The sequence below is a fragment of the Paramacrobiotus metropolitanus genome, unplaced genomic scaffold, assembly GCF_019649055.1.
Source record: "Paramacrobiotus metropolitanus isolate TYO unplaced genomic scaffold, Prichtersi_v1.0 Parri_scaffold0000021, whole genome shotgun sequence".
Lineage (NCBI taxonomy): Eukaryota > Metazoa > Tardigrada > Eutardigrada > Parachela > Macrobiotidae > Paramacrobiotus > Paramacrobiotus metropolitanus.
Genome location: NW_026570241.1, coordinates 636,502 through 656,220, shown reverse-complemented (window position 1 = coordinate 656,220; position 19,719 = coordinate 636,502). Strand labels below are relative to the sequence as shown.

The window sequence follows — 19,719 nt, the reverse complement described above, 5'->3', positions numbered from 1 at the left end:
TCTCGATGATTCCCACTGGAAAAGAATCTGCATAATAACAGAACGATTTGCAAATACTGAACGTAAACACTGACAAAAACACAATAGCTCAGTTCTTTTGATTTAGTTGTATTGCAAATGTCGGCCAATTTCCGGGGCGCGCGACCAAAATTCAAGTGGAAACTGGCTGCATGAAGGAGGGTATTACTGTAGCCGCTAGATGAAGTGAGACCACTGTTAGATCCGGGCGTTGCCTTCCACTCGTCGGGCATTGAGCACGAGTACTGTAATGCCCTTGCCAGGGCACCCCAAAAACCACAACAAATCAGATTTATAAACAGAAAACTATCAGATCTCTGATATTCTGCTCTTACAGTAATTATCTTTCGTTGCAAAGAATAAGAAAATAACCAAAAAAAACAGTAAAACATGTAAAATGTCGGTAGTAGCAGTGTAAAACAGTTTGATTTTTGCATGGAGCAAAGTGTGTATATTGGGCTTGCATTTTTCCGTACACCAGACTCTGTGGTCTCACTTCATCTAGCGGCTACAGTATATTGCACGAACTTTTGCATGCGCTGGGTAGCTATCACGGAAAAACTTCACCCGGACCGCGGTGAGTCCATCCAAGCGATTTCAGAAACATTATAGGAGACATGTACGACACCAACTACGCGATCCTACCGCATATGCCCACCCACGGAATTCCGTACGACTGCGAGTCTATCCTGCCCTATACAGCCTGGAACATAGTAAAGAGCCGCGACAAACCGATCATCATTCCCAAGATTCGCTACCCTTAAGAATAGATTAACGCAAATGGCTAAGCGCATTGGATGTCGCAAAGCTAAAGAAGACACGAGTGTATCGACGACTTTAAAAAATGGAGCGAGCACAGCCTTTGCATTGGAGTTATACCGCGTAAATGAGTACGACTGTACGAGTACTTGTACTCGCAATAACATGGTTTATCTTGACGTTATATAGTCTGGGCAAATTTTGCTCGTTTAATTGCGGTTTGTGTAAACAGCGTTTAAATTAAAACATTATGGAAAACATTGCTACAACCATTGTAACAGCAATCAACTTCTTTTAGATCTTCTTTAACGCGGTTACCATCGCTTTACACGATCTTCCAAAGGTCTACATGCACAGTGGCGAATCTAGGCGGGTTTGGACGGGGGGGGGGGGGGCTAGAGAACTTGCACCAAAGGGGGAGTATTCTCTCGCTTTTCGGCGACCTCCGGCGTAAAAAGTTCGCAACGTACCCCCTCTTGCGAATTTTTTACATCACGGGGAGGCAATAGCCCCGGGAGCCCCCTTAAATTCGCCGCTGTACATGCAAACAAACTGGTACAAAATAACCCATGTACTTCCGCTATGTTTTACAAAAATATATATTCCAGTACTGGAACGACTTATTCCGATCGCGAAGTGAATATACAGTCTGCACTAGATATATATATATATATATATATACTATATATATATATATATATATATTCATTCGCGATCGGAATAAGTCGTTTTGGTTCTGCCCTGCTTTATCGGAATGCAGAAAATTTGACGCTTTGTGGATTTATTTTTTTGCCAACAAATTTCAACTGTACAGCTAGATCTGGCCAGATTCGGTGAAGGCATGCTGCCGGAGTACCGGTTATAAAGAATATGAGCGTTAATTTCATATAATTATTCATTTCAGGTCAGTATTGATTGATATTTCATTATTTTAATATCAGTATTGATTCTATTGTACATGGAGCCGCCTGCGCAAATGAATGAAAAATCCGAAAGAGCACCACAGAGGTAGTTACCGATCTCCAACGGCGATCACGACGAAAGTACGGCACTTACTCACTGCATACGCCATAGCCGATTATCACATTTCCGGAAGAGCTATGCGGGGAGGCACGAAAAAACCGTGATACAAGAATGGTTTAATTTAGCCTGAAATTTTCTTGAGGTGTGGGATCAGGTCGAACAACAGCTTAAAGAATGAGTTTGACGCGTAGTGACAAGAAGTTACACCATAAATACACAGATAAAATATTTATTATTAGCTTATACGGTACATAATTAGTACAACACACTTTGCATATGCGGTCTATCTGTCTTCCAAAACTATTGGTATTATGAGTTAAATTGTAGGGATTATGATTTACCAGTCATCTATTAATTATTATAATAATGAATAATTTAGCAAATACAATTGATAATTATTTTCTGTTGTTGCTGTTATTTGCGACAAAAAGTCAGTTAGGCATAATTAATTAAAAACTGGCTACTTCCATATTGGAGAAGAAAAACATTCATTTCTTTTACACGTCCGTTGGAATTCCTTTCATGCGCATTCGATTTGCTGCTGGTTGACGTGCGTCTGGATGCAGTCGCCTTTTCTTTTTATGGCGACGGATACAACACGCCACAACTAGAAGGAAACCATTAAAAACAGGTTACATACCATAGTAAGCAGATCAAAAATGAGATTTCTCCAAATTTATCTGTTGTTACAAGAAGGATCGTATCAGCTAACAGTGGGAAATTGCGTTTCAGGACTACAGAGCTCTGTAAATTACCGAGGTAAATAGTAGGAGGTACTGTAGTGAAAAACGAAAAAATATTACTTAATCCAATTTTTTCGTCCAGCAAAGAAAGCAAGCTGGCAACAAAAAAATGTTAATTACTTTTTTAGTTCTGGATTGAACTTAATCTTTCTGTCTTACTGCCACTTAAACTGTGATTCAAACTAATGCATGCAGGAATGTATAAAGAAACGCTTTCTTCCGGACAGTAAATTTTTTCAGCGAGACCAACCGACAACCATGCACACAAGCAGATTATTGTTTCACACAACAGCCACCCGTGGAAAGGAGGTATCGTTTGCACAGTATGCGTGGTAAAGGCGACAGTCGTCCGTGGATGGCTGGCAGTTGCTTGCACTATATGCACGGTTGTCGGTTGGTCTGGCTGAAAAAATTTGCTGTCGGTTTGACTGCGTGTATCCTCGTATACTTTAACCGGTACTGCAGTAGCGTAATCGGCGTATGGAGTGTGGATTCTGTTCCCGAATTTACCTAATTCTACATTGGCAAAGTGATAATATGTACAAGAAACAGCCTCGGCTTCGCCTCAGCGTTTCTTGTGGTCCATGGCCATTTTATTTGAATTTGAATGAATATTTATTAGATTAACATCAGTGTATTCGTCGAAACATGATCGGTACATGCAATAGGGCAAACACGAATTTTCTATGAAAATCAGTTCATGATTCTCTCGACCTTGAAACCATTCCCTTTCGCTGTACATACAGATAATTTATGATATCCCCTACCCGAAAAGAAAGCCGAAATATCAGTCTATAAGGTGTGAAATTCGAAACAGTGATAGTGCACTAGATCACTAGTTCGGTAACTCATCACTTCACTGGCTCTTTTCACTGGAAGTTGGTGTGTGCCCAGCGGTGTATGTCCGGTCAGTAGTGGTGGCTCGATTACTTGCTTAGCTAACCGGTTCCGTTCGCCGGACAGTAGTGGTAGCTCGGTCACTCATGTACACTGTACAATAATGACAGCTCGGTCACCCGCTCACCACCCGGGCTTTCTGCGCCGGACAGCAGTGGTAGCTCGGTCACCCGCTCACCTAACGGACTTTGTACACTGCACAGTAGTGACAGCCGCCACTGACAGCTCGGTCACCCGCTCACCTCCCGGGCTTTCTGCGCCGGACAGCAGTGTTAGCTCGATCACCCGCTCACCTAACGGACTTTGTACACTGGCAGTAGTGAAAGCTCGGTCACTCGTATCACCTCCCGGGCTCTGTGCACGGACAGTAGTGGTAGCTCGGTCACTTGTTTCATCTCGGCTTCGCTTCCCGTTTCTTGAGTTCTACGACTGGTCTGTTCGAATTTTTATTTTAATCGTTTTTATTCGTATCTTTTGGCTCTGTAAACTGGACTGTAGTGGTGGACTGGTGGGGCTTTCTGCGCCGGACAGTAGTGGCTGCTCGGTCACTCGCTCACCTAACGGACTTTGTACACTGGACAGTAGCAACAGCTCGGTCACCCGCTTACCTTCCGGGATCTGTGCACGGACAATAGTGGCAGCTCAGCACTCTATCACCGAACGGGCTCTTTTGGCCGGACTGCAGTGGTAGCCCGGTCACCCGCTGACCTAGCGGACTTTCTGCGCCGGACAATAGTCACAGCGCGGTCACCCGCTCACCTAACGGGCTCCGTGCACCGGACAGTAGTGGTAAATCGGTCACTCGTTCCCTGACGGGCTTTGTACACTGGACAGTGGTGACAGCTCGGTCACCCGCTCACCTCCCGGGCTTTCTGCGCCGGACAGTAGTGGTTGCTCGGTCACTCGCTCACCTAACGGACTTTGTACACTGGACAGTAGCAACAGCTCGGTCACCCGCTTACCTTCCGGGATCTGTGCACGGACAATAGTGGCAGCTCAGCACTCTATCACCGAACGGGCTCTTTTCGCCGGACTGCAGTGGTAGCCCGGTCACCCGCTGACCTAGCGGACTTTCTGCGCCGGACAATAGTCACAGCGCGGTCACCCGCTCACCTAACGGGCTCCGTGCACCGGACAGTAGTGGTAACTCGGTCACGCGTTCCCTAACGGGCTTTGTACACTGGACAGTGGTGACAGCTTGGTCACCCGCTCACCTCCCGGGCTTTCTGCGCCGGACAGCAGTGGTAGCCCGGTCACCCGCTGACCTAGCGGACTTTCTGCGCCGGACATTAGTGACAGCGCGGTCACCCGCTCACCTAACGGGCTCCGTGAACCGGACAGTAGTGGTAACTCGGTCACTCGGTCACTCGGCATCGGACAGTAATGACAGCTCGGTCAACCGCTCACATAGCTATCCATAGTGGCAGTTCGGCCACTGGCTTAGCGGGCTATTTTAACTAGAATGTAGTGGTATTTGGGCTGGCTTAGCGGGCTATTTTAACTAGAATGTAGTGGACCTAGCGGACTTTCTGCGCCGGACATTAGTGACAGCGCGGTCACCCGCTCTCCTACCGGGCTCTGTGCACCGGACAGTAGTGGTAACTCGGTCACTCGTTCCCTAACGGGCTTTTTACACTGAAAAGTAGTGACAGCTCGGTCACTCGGTCACTCGGTCACTCGGCATCGGACAGTAATGACAGCTCGGTCAACCGCTCACATAGCTATCCATAGTGGCAGTTCGGCCACTGGCTTAGCGGGCTATTTTAACTAGAATGTAGTGGTATTTCGGTCAACTAACGGGCTTGTGCACTGAACAGTGGCGGTAGTTCTGTCTGTCGCTGCTTGGCCGGCACTGGTTTAGAATGGTCCTCGATGACAACGTTGGATATGTAGTCGTTCTTGTTGCAATAACGCCAACGCCCAACGGTCTGCTAATTAAATTGATTCTGATATTTTTAATTAGTGAAAGTATGAAAGTATTTAATTAGTGAAAATGAAAGTATGAAAGTATTTTCATACTTTCATTTTTTAACTATATTTTATTTGGTTTACGTGGCAACATTGCCTGGTTAAAAATACCACGATGATAATTATTATTATAATAATTTAGTTACATTTGGTGAAGGTAGTCAAACCTCTTCCGCTGTGGCGCTCGAAGCGGGAGAGGTTTTAAAAGAAATGAATACCATCTGGCCGGGTTTTCGACTACGGGCTTTCAGAATATAATATTGGTTTTGGTCAGTCTTTTCTGGTTTGCCGGCTCTGGTGTATCCCATTCGTGGCAATATAGATCTGAATCTTGATAATATAAAGAAGAAATCATTAGTTAATACACAAATTTAACAACAATAAAATTTTAGTATGAGCATGACCAGTGTATTGAAAAACCCTTACTGCCAACAAATTTTTACCGTATTTTAAACTTTAAGAATTAAGGCCTGTTTAAAATTTCCTATTTTTATTTCAGTAAAAATCGATTTTTTGAAATTCTTTTAGAAAAACTCTAAAGTATTATTTTTCAGTGCATCCTGTTTCAACGTTCAACTTTATATTTTACGGATACTAAAATAGTTATATCGATCTGTATATTTGTAGTAAATAATGACAGTTTTTTTTTTACACGACCCGTATATTTTTTCAGTGAAAATTGTTTGACAAAGCTGCAAGTTGTGACGATTCGAGCTCCCACAGTTCGCCCATCACGCACAAATTAAGCAGTTATGCCGCTGTGCGCTTATCCTGTTTTAGTCTCTCTCGTTAAGTTAATCGTAATCGGCTATCAATTAGGGTACTAGGATAGTAATAATGATTAATATTACTGTTCGCATATTTGCTGTTACTAACCCAAGCCGGTGATTGCGCAGCCAAAAGCGAATGCCACAACAACAAAGGCACCGACCTCGGCCAGTGTGTACGTCCGCTTTTCTTCGTTTCCAGTTGTTTTTCCTTGATCGGATGCCCCTCCGGCATCGTTCAGACTCCCCTTCTCCTCTGCGGTGTCATCCAGAAGTGTAATTTCCGTGGCCGGAGAAGAATCTCCGGCAGCCAAGGTGGGATTGGACGTCCGGCAGGGACACTTTGTCGTGGCTGCACAAGCAGGCTTAATAACAACAAATAATATAAGCAACGCGGTTGTTGCTACAATAACTGTCATGGTGACTCTTGACCAAAGCTATTTTTAAATCGTAAAATATAATGCTCCTCGTTTTCAGAATTTTGTGAGTATAACTGAATCTCGTATATCGCCGGCAAAATGGTTGGGAATTTAATAATGAAACTGTGATTGACGGTGCATTATGCATTTATGTTGTGAGCCGATTCACACTGCACAGTATTGATTTTATTGATCGCTATTTCGATACATTGCTGTTTCGATACTTTTCGATTGCTGTTTCGATACAACGCGAGTGCTATTGTACCAATACGTATGGCCTCTGCGCTGGTTCTAATCAGCTGCAACCAAATCGTCGCCGTGACCTTTCCTCACTCCTACTGTCTGAATTTTCCTCGTATCTGCCCTTGTTCCGTGTATTGGAACGGAGATAAGCGTTCATCTAATGTGCCTGTCAGATGGGACACGGAAGCAGAGCGAAAATATGGGGCAAATATCCCTTTATTGTGATAACAATAAAGCAACCACAAACAAACACAGAAATGCCAATGCGGCGTATGCTGTGAAAAGTAGCTGCGAGCGCGCAAGTCAGTAAAAATGTAATGATGCAGCGTGCTGCAGGTATGCAACAGCTGATGCCGTAAAGCATGGTATCGCTCGTAGGCGCTGGGCTACGCCCCCAAGAGTGCAGAAATGCGCTGATTGGTCAGCGTAGACAAAGTATACGCTGAGTGAGCAGCGTAATAGCGCGGCACGAATGGAGTAGCCGTGCGCGGGCGGGCGACAGAGCAAAGCCACAAGAGGTGTCTACCGCCTCGAGTGTGCGGTCTCTGACATGCCTCTGGGCGGGAGTGGGAGCTCCTGCGAGCACCTTCCGACTCTGCCCCTGGCCAACCCGGTAGGGTGCCAGGATCCGATACCCGGTAGGGCCGGATGCCACTTTGTCTCTAAACCCGGTAGGGTCGGTCGCTCCAGACCCGCGGTGCAGTGCACCGAACGGCCGAAATCTGGAGTGCACTCTGGTTGCTGGGGGTTCCAGTGTGGTTGAAGGCTTGCTTTGGTCGAACAAGTAAAAAAATAAAGGTTTATAAGGCTCATTGGTTAAACATCGAAATAGAAAAATCACAATTTCAGTGAGAATTAGAGTAAAGATCATAGTTAGAGATCCCAAAGCCAATTCCTTTGGTTAATGGCTAAATAAAAACATCAATTTCTTTGGTTAATAAGTCTAGAAAAACCAGGTATGGTTAAAAAACTAGACGAAAAATGGCTTATTCCGACTAGGTTTACCACAGGGCCATTTGAGTCCACAGGGGTCCTAGTCAACGGTCCGCTTTATCCGGTAGGATTGGTCTGGTCCTGTGAATCCGGGGCGACGGTTCCCAGAGATGTCCACAGGGGTCCAATGGAGTAAATCCAGCGGTGCGGTATATGGAAGGCACGGTTGCATGCGCAAGGACAAGTTGTCCCCTTCCTTGTTAATGTATGGTGGACCAAGCCCGGTTGGGCGGTCCATGATGGGCCAGAGTGATGCCTCTGGACAGGAGAGGTGCCTTTGTGACCAAATTAATGTGCTTGGACCAATTCCGTTAGGATGGCCATGCTTTGGTCCGGGATGCCTCTGTTGGACCTGACCCGTTAGGGTTGTCCCAGGTATGGCGGGAGTGGGAGTCCTGTCGGATTCCTTCTCGGTGGCCAAAATTGGTGCTTTGGACCAGTCCCGTTGAGGTGGTCCATTTTGGTCGGGTTTGGCCCTGCATGCTGGTTTGGTCATGCGCCTCGGGCCAAAAATCTTCTAAGTCCAGGAGGGCCACAATGGAAAAATTTTCTAAGTCCCAGGACCGAGGTGGTGTGATGGACCAAACCCGTTAGGGCGGTCCAAACTCGGTCTCTGACATGCTCTAGGCCGGGATACGAGGTCCCATTGTGATATGGCTCACCTCCGGCTGGTGTGGGACTTTGGGGTCCTGTATGGCCAGGTTTGGCCCTCGGATGTGGACTTAGTCGATTTTTGGTGGGCCACGTCGTTGGACGGGCCAAAAGACTTAGTCGATTTTTGGTGGGCCACGTCGTTGGACGGGCCAAAGTGGCAACCATGTCCGATAAGTTACCGTGTCGGATAGGCGATTTCCCTGAGACCGTGGCCATAACAAAATTAAGTGGCTTCTGACGAAAACATCAGATTGGCCTGGCCAAACTCCAAAAATTAAGTTGTGGGCGCCGGTAGGCGTTTACCACAAAGGAGTTGGTCTTCTGACTAGGGACATCCTCGTTTGGCCTCGGGGCGGTGCATCTGTTGGATGAGCCTCTGGGCGGTCCATGGTGAGGATGTTGGACATGGCATGCAAAGTGGGCGTACCACAACTTCTATGTGGCTCCCACAACTCATTTGTCCCAGTTGCCTAGTACGGCAACTAGACTCATGAGCCACATATGGTCCGTTGGACACATAGTGGGCCTGGTCCAATTTCTATGGGCCAGGCCTTGGCCGTGGCTTGTCGCAATTTCTATGCGGGCCAGGCTGATCCACGGTTTGTCGCAACTTCGATGCGGGCCGTCGCCGCCTTCTGGGCGCTGGATCCTTTCCATGCCGGGGAACTTAGCTCGCGCCAAGTTCGGTCCGGTGGACTCCGTCGGATGGTCTGGGATGGCCGAGCCAAATTCATGGTCCCAGCCGCTAAGCCAGAGCCAATCCGGGGAATCCGGTTAAGATCCAGGGATTTAGGTCCGGTAAGGTAGACAATACATGGCCGTAAGCCACGTTTGTTGGGCGAGGGCTACAACCGTTAGATTGTACCCATCATGGTGTTCGAGTCCGATCCAGCCGATGCCGGTCCACTTCTAGGGCCGACATGCAGGAATGGCTGTTAGCTTATTCCTGCCCTCCCTGTCCGGCTTGGTCGCCGTCGCCTGGCCCAGGGTTGAGCGGGTCGACGACGCTTTCCTCCATGGCCGCCAGTTCCTGTTCGGTCTGGTTGTCCCGTGGTTGGCTGGAGGCGCTGGTCGGCTGAGCTTCTTGGCCAGAGTGTGCGGCCTGAGTCTGGACGTGTGCGGACGATGCTGTTGAGGATCGCTGAGTACGAAACTTCGTTGGAAGTTTCCGTGTTGCCGTTCGATTAACGAACGCTTCCGCACCGTCGTCGAAGTCCGTTGGCTGTCGATAGCGGTAATCTTTGGCGCGGCTCCTATAAACGTTCAGGGCGCTCTGAATTTTGACTCCCGCTTCGACCTCGTGGATCTGGTTTCCGAGAAGGGCCACTTGGGTCAGTAATCGGGGAATGATTTTCCCCTGCCGGTAGGCAACTTCGAGTTCCCAGTGGCACCGTAGGTGTCCAAGTCTGGCGGCAAAGATGCGTATCATCATGCCGTTATAGGAGTAAGCGTGCACTTCTGGGTTATCCTTATGGTCAACCGGTTTGCATGGAATTTCCATAGCAGCTCTGGTGGCTGCCATTATGAAGCTGGCGTTCGCGTCCGGTAGGACGAACTGGGCCAGGTATTTGACGACATCAAGTTGGTCGTCCTTAATGTGCAGTTGGCACAGGTCATTCCAGTCCGGTCTAGTGATGGGCTGTCCGAGTAAGTTCACGTCCGTAATGCTCGATAGAGCATTATCACGGACCATAGGGTAGCCCTCACGATTTTCGGTGTGTTCCGCCATGCTGAAGTCACGGGGCCACTCCTTTTTCTGCATTTCCGTTTCGAGTCCGGACCGGGTGACGAAAGTTTGCAGGTTTTGGACCATGGCGTTGACTTGAGCCCATCTGTCCCTGGGGTATGGGATGGCTCTCATAATGTAATCCGTCACCTCCCGGTGGGGAAGTGGTCGGATATTGATGCCTTGGTCCTCGGCATATTTATAAGGATCAAAGTCCGTAGCACTAACGCTTGCGTCTTGTCGGGCCGGTGGGTCCGATGACGGCGGTGCGGACTCTGTCTCCATCGGGATCTGGATGCTGATGTTATGGGCCACCGAGCTGACATTTCTGTCTAGTCGCTTGGTGGTCTGAGCGACAACCAGGCTGGACTCCGCCTCGCTCCGTTTTCCGGGTGATGTGCGCGTTTGGCGCTCCTCGGGCTGGCCACGACTTTGGCGGCCAGGTTGGCCCTGGTTGCGGCTCTGAATCTGATGACGTAAGTCATCTGGCTTCCGCGGTAGCGGTGCCGACGGCGCTGGCTGATATTGGCCTTTTATGGCATCCAGCAATCCACCTTCCATCAGCTGTTTGGCCACCTGGTCAACCATGGCTTTGTTGATGTTTTCCAGGATCTGGTTGTATTCCATAGGTATAGGCAACTCGTATCCGTGGGAACGAGAGCCTGATGCTGGCCGCTGTGGATGTGACTGGTGTGCGTAATTGCTCGGGGCGGCCGTTGGGCCACGCCCTGAGGACTGGTCGGAGCCCGTGTGACGAGCTCGACGTTCTCGGTCACGTTCCTCCTTTTTGTCTCTGGCCGATTGGCTGAGTGGAGGAATCGGAGTTCCGGTGCTGCTCCAGCCAGGTTGTCGGGCGCCACTGCGTTGCATATAGAGATCGTAGATCTCTATCTGCTCATGGTCCCTCAGTAGGGGAAACAAGTGGCTTCCATCGCGGCTGGTCATGTGGCAGTACGCGTCAAAGTTGCCTCTCACCACTTCCAAGTAGAAGCAGTAGGCTCGGTCATTCTCGTCGCGAAAGCCCGGTCGCAGGTGGTATGCGCAGGGGAACAACTCCGTGAGGAATTGTCCCGGCGGTGAGGATAAGTCAAGTTATCGCCGCTGTTGCGTCTGCAGTCCGAGCATCGCGGTTCATATTTCTGCTGCGGTGTAAGTCCCATTCTCTGTGGTAACAGAAATGAAACTTGCAGAATAAGGTTAAGTCCGCTTTTTATGACAGGTCCCTATGATAATTACGCCCTATGTTTACGTCCCTATGTTTTACATGTGATTTGTTAACTAGGCTTTTCTTGCCCGGTGAATTATATCGGGATCACCCCCTAGACCCTATGCGAATTCTACGCCTAGGTCACTGGTGGTAAGTGCGCCGCTTCTTCTTGGGCTTGGTTGAGGCCAAGGAGGCGGATTCAGTGGGACGAGGGCCATACCGGTCCGGTGGGTTATTTTTCATCCGGTACCGTTGCTGCGCTTCTGGCTCGTCAACGGTCTGTTCGAGCCAGCCTTCGCGTAGCATCTTCTTGACGACGTATCGTACGTCCTCGCTGAGATAGTACAACCCGTTAGGGCGACTAGAGGGATATTCATTCCCGTCACTCAGCTGGGGATCGTACGTCGAGATTTGGACGTTGTATCGTCCAAGGAGTTGGTTGGTCATTTCGCCTCTTGTCAGGCCCAAGGGATGTTGCGTGGTGGTTAGTACCGCCAAGATGGCATTTCGCCATTCCCAGTAGCCTTGAGGCGCATCATCACGTCTTTCCGGTGGGAACGTGTAAAACATCTGCATGTTAGGCAGATGGGTCCGGAGAACGGCTCCTTGTTCGTAGGCCATTCGGATGTATTTCATCACCTTGGACTTTGTGACTGGTGGGCCATTCCATTTCTGGATAAGTTGGAAGGCCAAGCCTCCTGTAGCAAGGGTTGTACCCGTTTGGGACAACGCCTTTAAGGCCGCCTTGATGTACGCCCACGTCTCGTCCGTATTGGAGATCTTCGGCTTCTTTGAAGGATCTCTGCCGGGCCATTTCCTCGCCACCAAGGTTCTCGGTGGCGGCACATAATCGATGCGCGGTTTGGCCGGGCATGGGTCGGGTAAAGTCCAATGGATCTCACCGTCATTTGATTCTGGTGAGGTGGAGTCTCGCACTCTGTCCCGGTAGGGCTGTGCGCCGCTGCCACTTGGCTCAGCGTCTTCTATGCTGGCCTGACTTTCCCGATCGGCGCCTTCTGCGCCGCTTTGGTCTTGACCAGCGTTTTCTGCGCTGCCCTGGTCCTCCATGTCCTGGTCACCGTTGGGTGGCCGGTTTTCGTCACCGGGTGGGATTTCCATATCATGGTCCGGTGGGACGTCCATGGTCAGTTTGCCAGGGCTCTGGTCATCATCGTCATCTGAGTCGGACCTTTGGGATTCCATGGTTTGGTCCTGGTCCGGTTCCTCTTCTTGTTCCTCCTCTGAGTCCTCCGGTTTGGAGTCCTCAGAGTCCGATACATCTTGCCCCAGTGGCGGGTATCCTTTATCCCCGCCCTTCTTTGTGGCCGTGGCCTTTTTGGCCGTAGTCTTTCGACTCTTTGTAGACGTGGCTGATGGGGCTGGTGAAGGAGGTCTGGACTGGCCAGCTGCGTTTGGCAGTGACACGGTGTCCCTTGGCACGGGCCGGATTCCGGCCTCGCGCCTCTCTTCTTCAGCTTCTTGCCGTGCGACCCTTTCTCTCCTTGTGACCGATGGTCGAGGAGGCTTTTCGGCCGGCAAGTTCTTTGGACCAGGCAGTTTGGCCTCTTGGGAGATCAAGTAAGCCTGCTTGGCTCTGCCGGTCAGCTTGTCCTTTGGCGGTCCAACCGCTTTCTTTCGGTCCGGATCCCATTTTGTGTCAACGTCATGTGACACGTACAGAGACCGTTGGGTCTTCTGTGGGATAAATCCCGGAATGGTGAAGCGAATTGGCTCCGCCCGGTGTGCATTGGTCGTCTCCAAAGTTCCTTCCCTGACCAGCGCGATTAGCTCATCAGCCAAGCTGGTAGTGAGCTTGTCCAGGTTCTCCTCTCCATAGTAGTAGAGAGCGTTGAGTGTCCTGGCGATGTCGGTCAGGTTGGAACCTCTTGGATTGTGCAGGTAAGCGATGGTCCTGCATATCTGATGGAAAGGGAGGTCCCTGGTACGGGAAAGTCCCGCTGGCCGATGGGGCACGTGCAATTCCATCAGGCTGGTCCAATCACGGTGTGTGCGGACCAGAAGTCCCATGTCCAGAATGCGAGATACCATCCGCCGCATAAAGGGTGCCGTTAGTACACGGTCCGCCGGCGGTAGGCCTTGGTATTCCTCTGAATATTTCAGGCGAGCTCTGAGAACGCAGACGAGGCATTGGTACATGTCTCGTCCTGTTGCGCGCCTCATGGCCCTGGCGGCTGCCACGGTTAATCGTATATAGTGATCCGCTGGGATCTCTATATGTGTGGCTTCCGGTCCAGGTTGTGGTAGCTCGGCCTCGTCGTCCCAGGGCGAGGGAAGCATCACTTCTTCTGAGGCTGGTTCTGCCCTGAAGTGTGGTTCGTGCTCCTCGTCCCGCCGTGAGCGATCTGGTGTGGGCTCCGCTGGTTTATCTGGACTGTCCGATAGGACTTGGACATCTTCATCGCCTGACAGCCGTTTCTCTAGCTGGGCGATCTTGGCCTCTTTTTTCTTATCTTTGGCCGCTTGCTTCTTTTGGCGGTTCCTTTCGGCCTCTGGATTAGCCGTTGGCCGGGGTGTGGCCGCCTGACTTCCGCTCGGTTGAGGGGAATTTGGTCGAGTGGCTGGTTTGGCCCTCGGTTGTGGAGAAGTTGGACGAGAGGGTGGTTTGGCCCTCTCTGGGTTCTTGGCTTTCCTTGGCTGCTTACTCCGTTGGGAGTTAGCTGAGTGGATGACACCCATGCCAAGTGCCAAGTTATCCAGTGTCCCGGTTATGGGGAATGTTATTGGACGGCCAAAAGGTATATCATCGACGCTGGCAGGCATGTTCGTCAGTATTATCGGAGCAGCGGCCGTTGGCCCTGTTCCGGACTGGCTTTGGCCTGTCGAATCTTGCGCCGACGAAGTGGCCTTCGGTGGCTCCTCCTGTCGGATCGTGTCTGGCTGTACAGGCACAGGTCCGGACGGGGAAGTATCCATTGGCTCAGAAGCTGCAGGTGCCTGTGTCTTTGGCGGTACCACGGTTGGTGGGGCGTTTGACGACAGGGCTTCGGCCATTCTTAGGTCTTCCCCCGGTGGAGGGAAGGCATTTTGGTTGCTGCGGCGCCGGTAATCGTCTATCATCCGTAGGACCAAGGACCGGAGCATTTCCGTGATCATATCGTACTCTTCCGTACGATTCTGCTCCTTGGCCTCCTGTCTCTTTGTGAGCAGGAATGGATATTGCCGGCGCTCATTATGGTCAGCGTGAATCAGTAAGTGTCTCTGCTCGATAGGAGTGAGAGCACTCATAGGCATTAAGGCCGCGTCGGCTTCCACTTCTTGGTCCGAGATAGCCGGGGTTATCTGCACCGTCAGTCTGGCCGATTCTGCGGCCTCTGGTGCAGGGGTCCTAACCGTGACCGTTACTGGCTCAAGTGATGAACCTGCAGACACCGTAGGTGCTGCGATTCGTTCCACAGTAATGGTCATGGTTTGCTGCTGAGGAGGTGTGGTGTCCATCCTCTCTTTGGTCGGGGACTTGCCTGGCCGGCTCGGTGTGAACCTGGCGGGCGCCGGTTCGATGGCCGGCATGCTGGGCATTCGCGCCGGAGTTGATGTGGCGCGTCCAGGAGAAGTCCTTTTGGATGGAGATCGGCTACGGCGTGGCGATTCCTTCGTTGAAGGTGGCCGGACCTGACTGGTCTCATATAGCGCCCTTTGGACATTTTCGTCCAAGTCCGATTCGTTCTCCGACTCTTCACTGGACATGACGCCCCAGAAGGCCGCTGGCATCTGAGGACGTTCGTCCTCACTTTCTGCCTCTTCCGGTGGGAGTTGGTCTTCCACTGGCTGGCCTGGTCTTGGGCGTGGTTCAACGGTCCATGCTCTTGGGTCAATGTGTGGACCTCGTATGTAGATGGCATGCTCAATGATTTCGCTAGGCAGCTTGCGTTGGCGAAGGGCCTGGCTTTTGCTCCGCATGGCCATCAGTTTTCTGATGAGGATTGTGCGCTCCTGGACCAACAACTGACAGCCTCGGTTGATGCGGTCAATCTCATGGTCCGTTAATGCCGGATCGCCGGCGCGTAGGCGCTGGCGCATGTCCTCTTCGGTCAGATTTAAGCGAAGATCAACTTCTATGATCTCGCTAACAGCCCGGTTATGCGGGTCATCCCATGACTCTGTTTGAGTCAATCGGATACGATGCCTCGTTGGAGGTTCGTCCCGCAATGGCTGAATTGTTCCTGACGGGATCTTCGGCGCTTCCGGTGGTGAAAGCACATGTCCCTTGCCAGGAAAGTTCTTTGGCGGCGACTTCTTCTTCTTGGTCGTCAGACCACGAAGTGTCAGAGTCGGTGGTTCCGCCTTCTTCGGTTTAAGGATTGACGGGCCAGGCCTGGTAGGGCCAGGAACGTCTAAGTCCGCTGGCGGGCCACTCCACGCTGGTAGGGTGGACCTGGTTGGACGGTTAAGTTCCAGGTTTTCCCGCGGTCCTCCCCAAGGTGGGAGTGACCGCTGCGAAGGAGGCTCTTCTGCTTCTGGGGGAGTCCTCTTCTTCTTCTTGAACCTGGGCGACTGTGGACCGCTCGTTGTGGCAGGAGTGGCTGGTTCTGGCCTTCCTCCTGTCGATTTCCTGTCCGTTGATCGGACAATGAGCGTACCACTTGATGTGTCGCCTTCGATTGGCTTCAGTGTGGGCTGTGATGACGCCGTTGGCGCATCAACAGTCATTGGACTTGTCGGTTCACCAGCCAGTTGGACTGGTGTCGACTCAGTTTCAATCGGCTTTTGCGATAAAAGCTCAAGGGTATTGTCGGGCAGGCTCACGTCCATTTCGACGTCCTGCTGGGGGACTTCTATGCTGCTGTCCGCTGTGGCGGGTATGGCAGCGTCCACTGATTGGCTTGATGTTGGGCCAGGCACCGTTAGGGCCTGGACCAACTCAGTTGGAATTGGCTGTCCAACTGATGGTGGGGCGACTGATTCATATGTGAGGGCCAAAGGTGCTGGCGCCGGCACTGGTGATGGTCGCCATTCGTTCACTGGATCGAAGTCACTGGGGCGTGCCGTCGTTGACGGGCCAGGTCGTTGGACCTTCCAGTAATCTTCGATAAATTCCCGGATCCATCTTGTGGTGTGGTCCAAAACAGTTAACGATTGGCCGGTAGGCATCGTACTGTTCGGAGTAAGTTCCCTGAGCAGAGCCACCCGTTGGGATAAGCTTTGCTGCTGTTGGGTCAACCTGACCGTTTCTGGGTCGAACGGTCTAAGGTCTCTTATCCTGTCATACAGACGGCGATAAACATCTTCAGCATCTTGTATCAAGTGCCTTTGGCTCAGTATTTGAGCTGCCGTCATGATAACAGGCTCAGTATCAGCATCGCGCAACCGTTGGTCCGCTGCTGCCTGGTCTTCGTCCCATTGTTGGCGTATAGTACGCTGGGGCGGTTGATTGGTTCGAGGGGCCGGTTGAGTGGTTCGAGGGGCCGGTCGATTGATGTTATCCGGCTGGTTGAACACTGGAAAGTCATCCGTGTAAGCCGGTCTGAATGGGGTGACGATGGCCCTCCCAATGAGTGCCAACCGTTCCGCAATTTCTGGTGGCGGCGCCAGCGAGCCTGGTCTAGGTTGGACCTGTCGTCCTGGCGCGACTGAATGGTCAGGTGGGGCCGTCAGCCCTGGTACTGGAATTGGATCTGGCATGTCGAACCATTCGATGTCGCTGTCGGTTTCTGTGCCCGACGGGCTGGCTGGTCGACTAAGTGCCGGTCCGGCCGCAAATCGTTCGGCCGAGATCCTCATAATTCTCGAGACGCGCATCCTCAATTCTTCCGCCGGTTGGCGTGTTGAGGATTGCGTTGGCGTCAGGAGTCCAGTTTGTCCGACGCGTGTTGGCTGCCCCGGTCGGGGTTTGGGTAACACGCGCCTAAGTGCTTCATCTATCAGGCCAAGCTGGTATTGCCGGTTACGGAAGTCGCGCAATGTTGGCGCGTCATTAGCCGTGTTTAATGGCTTGTCCATAAACCGCAGCATGGCCCGTCGGATCCTGGTTATGTATTCCAGGACGCGCTGGAATTCCAAGTCCAACGCGACTTTTCTCCGTATGGTTGCGACATCGGTGCCTTTTAGGCTGCTGATGGCTTTGCGGATTGCCTCCTCTAGGAGTTCCGCCGCGTGAAGTTCGCGTTCCAGAGGCGGTATGTCTGGATAAGCCCTCAGGTCGTACGGAGAAGAAGCTGGTTCTCGCGGTTCCAATCCAGTGGCCGTTAACATAGCCTCGTCGGTAGACGTAGGCTGGGCCACTGGTGGCGCGGAAGGTCCTCCTGTCGTAGTGGTAACTACGACTGTTGGGTTCAATGGGGGCGGTGGGGCTGATGGTGCTGGTGGCGGACGCGTTGGTGCTGCGGATCCTTCGGTCCTCAGCTGTCTTTCCGTCCGATATTGTTCCAGCTGGTCCCTCAGCCTGCGAGATGCCGCCAGCAATGCCTGACCGGTTTGGTCATGCAAAGGGAATATCTCGTTCTGAGCCTGGCGGGTCGCAATTTCCTCGCTAAGATCATGTGCGAGTCGCCGGAATTCATCTTGATCGAGAATGATGCGCCGGGCCGTCTCACGGTAGTGAGGGCTGCGCCTGTCCAATTCTCGAATCATGGCCTCCAATTCTTGGATGGCGTTCTCTACTTCCTTCAGATTGTCCTGAAGTTGGTAGAGTGGAGTCCGGCCGTCGGCCAAAAGTTCTGTAGGGGATTCAATCCTCATTGGTGGAGTGGTTGGGTCCGCCTGGACGTCCCCTTCATCTTCATCATCGTCTGGCATTGGCGATGATATGGGTTCGACCATGTCAGATATGACACAGGTTGATGGGACAGCCGACACTGGATTCGGTGTTGGCTGTGCCGCTGGTTCCAATTCGGCTAGGCCAAGTTGGGCCGCCAATTCTGGTGGAACCTCTTCTGGCCGGTTGTAGACCGTTAATCGTCCGTCCACGAATACCCGTAATGGGTAATCACGTAACCCGTCGGGCCGTGATGTGCTTGGCTGGGGTTCCGGTGGCGCTGGAGTGTGGTACGCCTCCGGTCCCACTCGTGGAGGTTCTATGGACGAGTCAGACGGCGCCTGGCCCGTAGGGTCAGGTTGTGCCGCTGATGGTGGGCTATACGGCGGTTGGCCGTATGCTCCATATCCGCCATAAGGCGGTGGATATCCATAAGGTCCTGGCGGATACATCCACGGTGGTGGGTATCGCCATTGGTTTGGATCTGGCTGCGGCTGGTTTGAAGGTCCAGGCGCAGGATATGGTGGATATCCATAATGTGGATTGTAGTATGGCGGCGGAGTAAACTGTGGCCGCGGTCCAGTATGGACCGGCGTAGTCGTGACCGTTGGCCCGACTGCCGCAGTTGTGAAAACCGGCTGATTTGCCGAAGTGGTCGGTAGGCCACCATACAGGATTGGTTGAGGTGGGCCAGTACGGCCGTGAGGATAACGACGGACCGTTTGGCCCGACGTAGAGCTTGGCTGGCTGCCAGCTACTGCTGCGTTCACCAAGAGTCCAGTGACGTCAGAGAATGTCCCTGGCGGCCAGAGTTGTGGCGGAATGGCTCGAGGTGGCAGAGGCTGGACCCGCGGTAGCGGTGTGTCAGCCCGGGGATTGGGGCCGACTGACATAGTTGCCAGCTGCTCAGCAGTTAAGTTAGCTCGGATATTGGGTACCTGGACACTCGGAAGCCGGTTAGACGACCGAGTGGAGGATCCGCCCGACCGGGATTCCGGTCGTGAATATGGGTGTGTACGGTTGCTTCGGTCGGAGTCATCTGAGCGGTCAGTACGTCGGCGTCCTTCCATCGTTGAATGGGGCGCTGTCATGAGACGAATCACGCGGTGTTAGACTCCTACCTACTTGTTAGTTCCATGTACGGCTAGCTACTTCTAAGCTACCATGACAAATATCTGTTATTGGACCAGATTAAGCTATTTTTAAGCTACTGGTCTTAGGTTAGATTAGTCGATTTAGGTTAGTTAATTTAAGGTTAGTTTCGGTAGCAGCTCACGGTGCCGATCGTGAGATTTCAAGATTAGTTAGACTAATTTTAAGTCTACCATGTCAGATATTATTTAAGGTCATTCTGTCCAGCCTTATTGACCGTCTTGTCCAGTACATCCGGTGGGACTGTACTGGACTTGTCCGATACGTCCGGTAGGACCGTATTGGACTTCTGCTTTTTGCCCTTTGAGACTTTCTCAGATTTTTCCCGTCCCGTGGTTATACGGGTGAGCAAGTCTTTATCCGCCTCATCATCAGCAACTACGTCCTCTTCTAGGACTTGCTGGGCCGTAAGGGTTGCCTTAGGCTTTTTAGGCGTCT

The 19,719-nt window shown here is 51.6% G+C and overlaps 1 long non-coding RNA gene across 1 annotated transcript in view; it reads right to left on the bottom strand.

Moving 5' to 3' along the window:
- Positions 1-2,074: 2,074 nt before the first annotated feature.
- Positions 2,075-19,719, bottom strand: part of LOC129586638 (uncharacterized) — a 31,607-nt gene continuing 13,962 nt past the window's right edge. Inside the window, exons 3-4 of the long non-coding RNA XR_008690162.1 lie at positions 6,285-6,527; positions 2,075-2,407 (exon numbers count right to left, since the gene is read on the bottom strand). This is a non-coding gene — a long non-coding RNA (uncharacterized LOC129586638). The remainder of the gene's footprint in view (positions 2,408-6,284; positions 6,528-19,719) is intronic.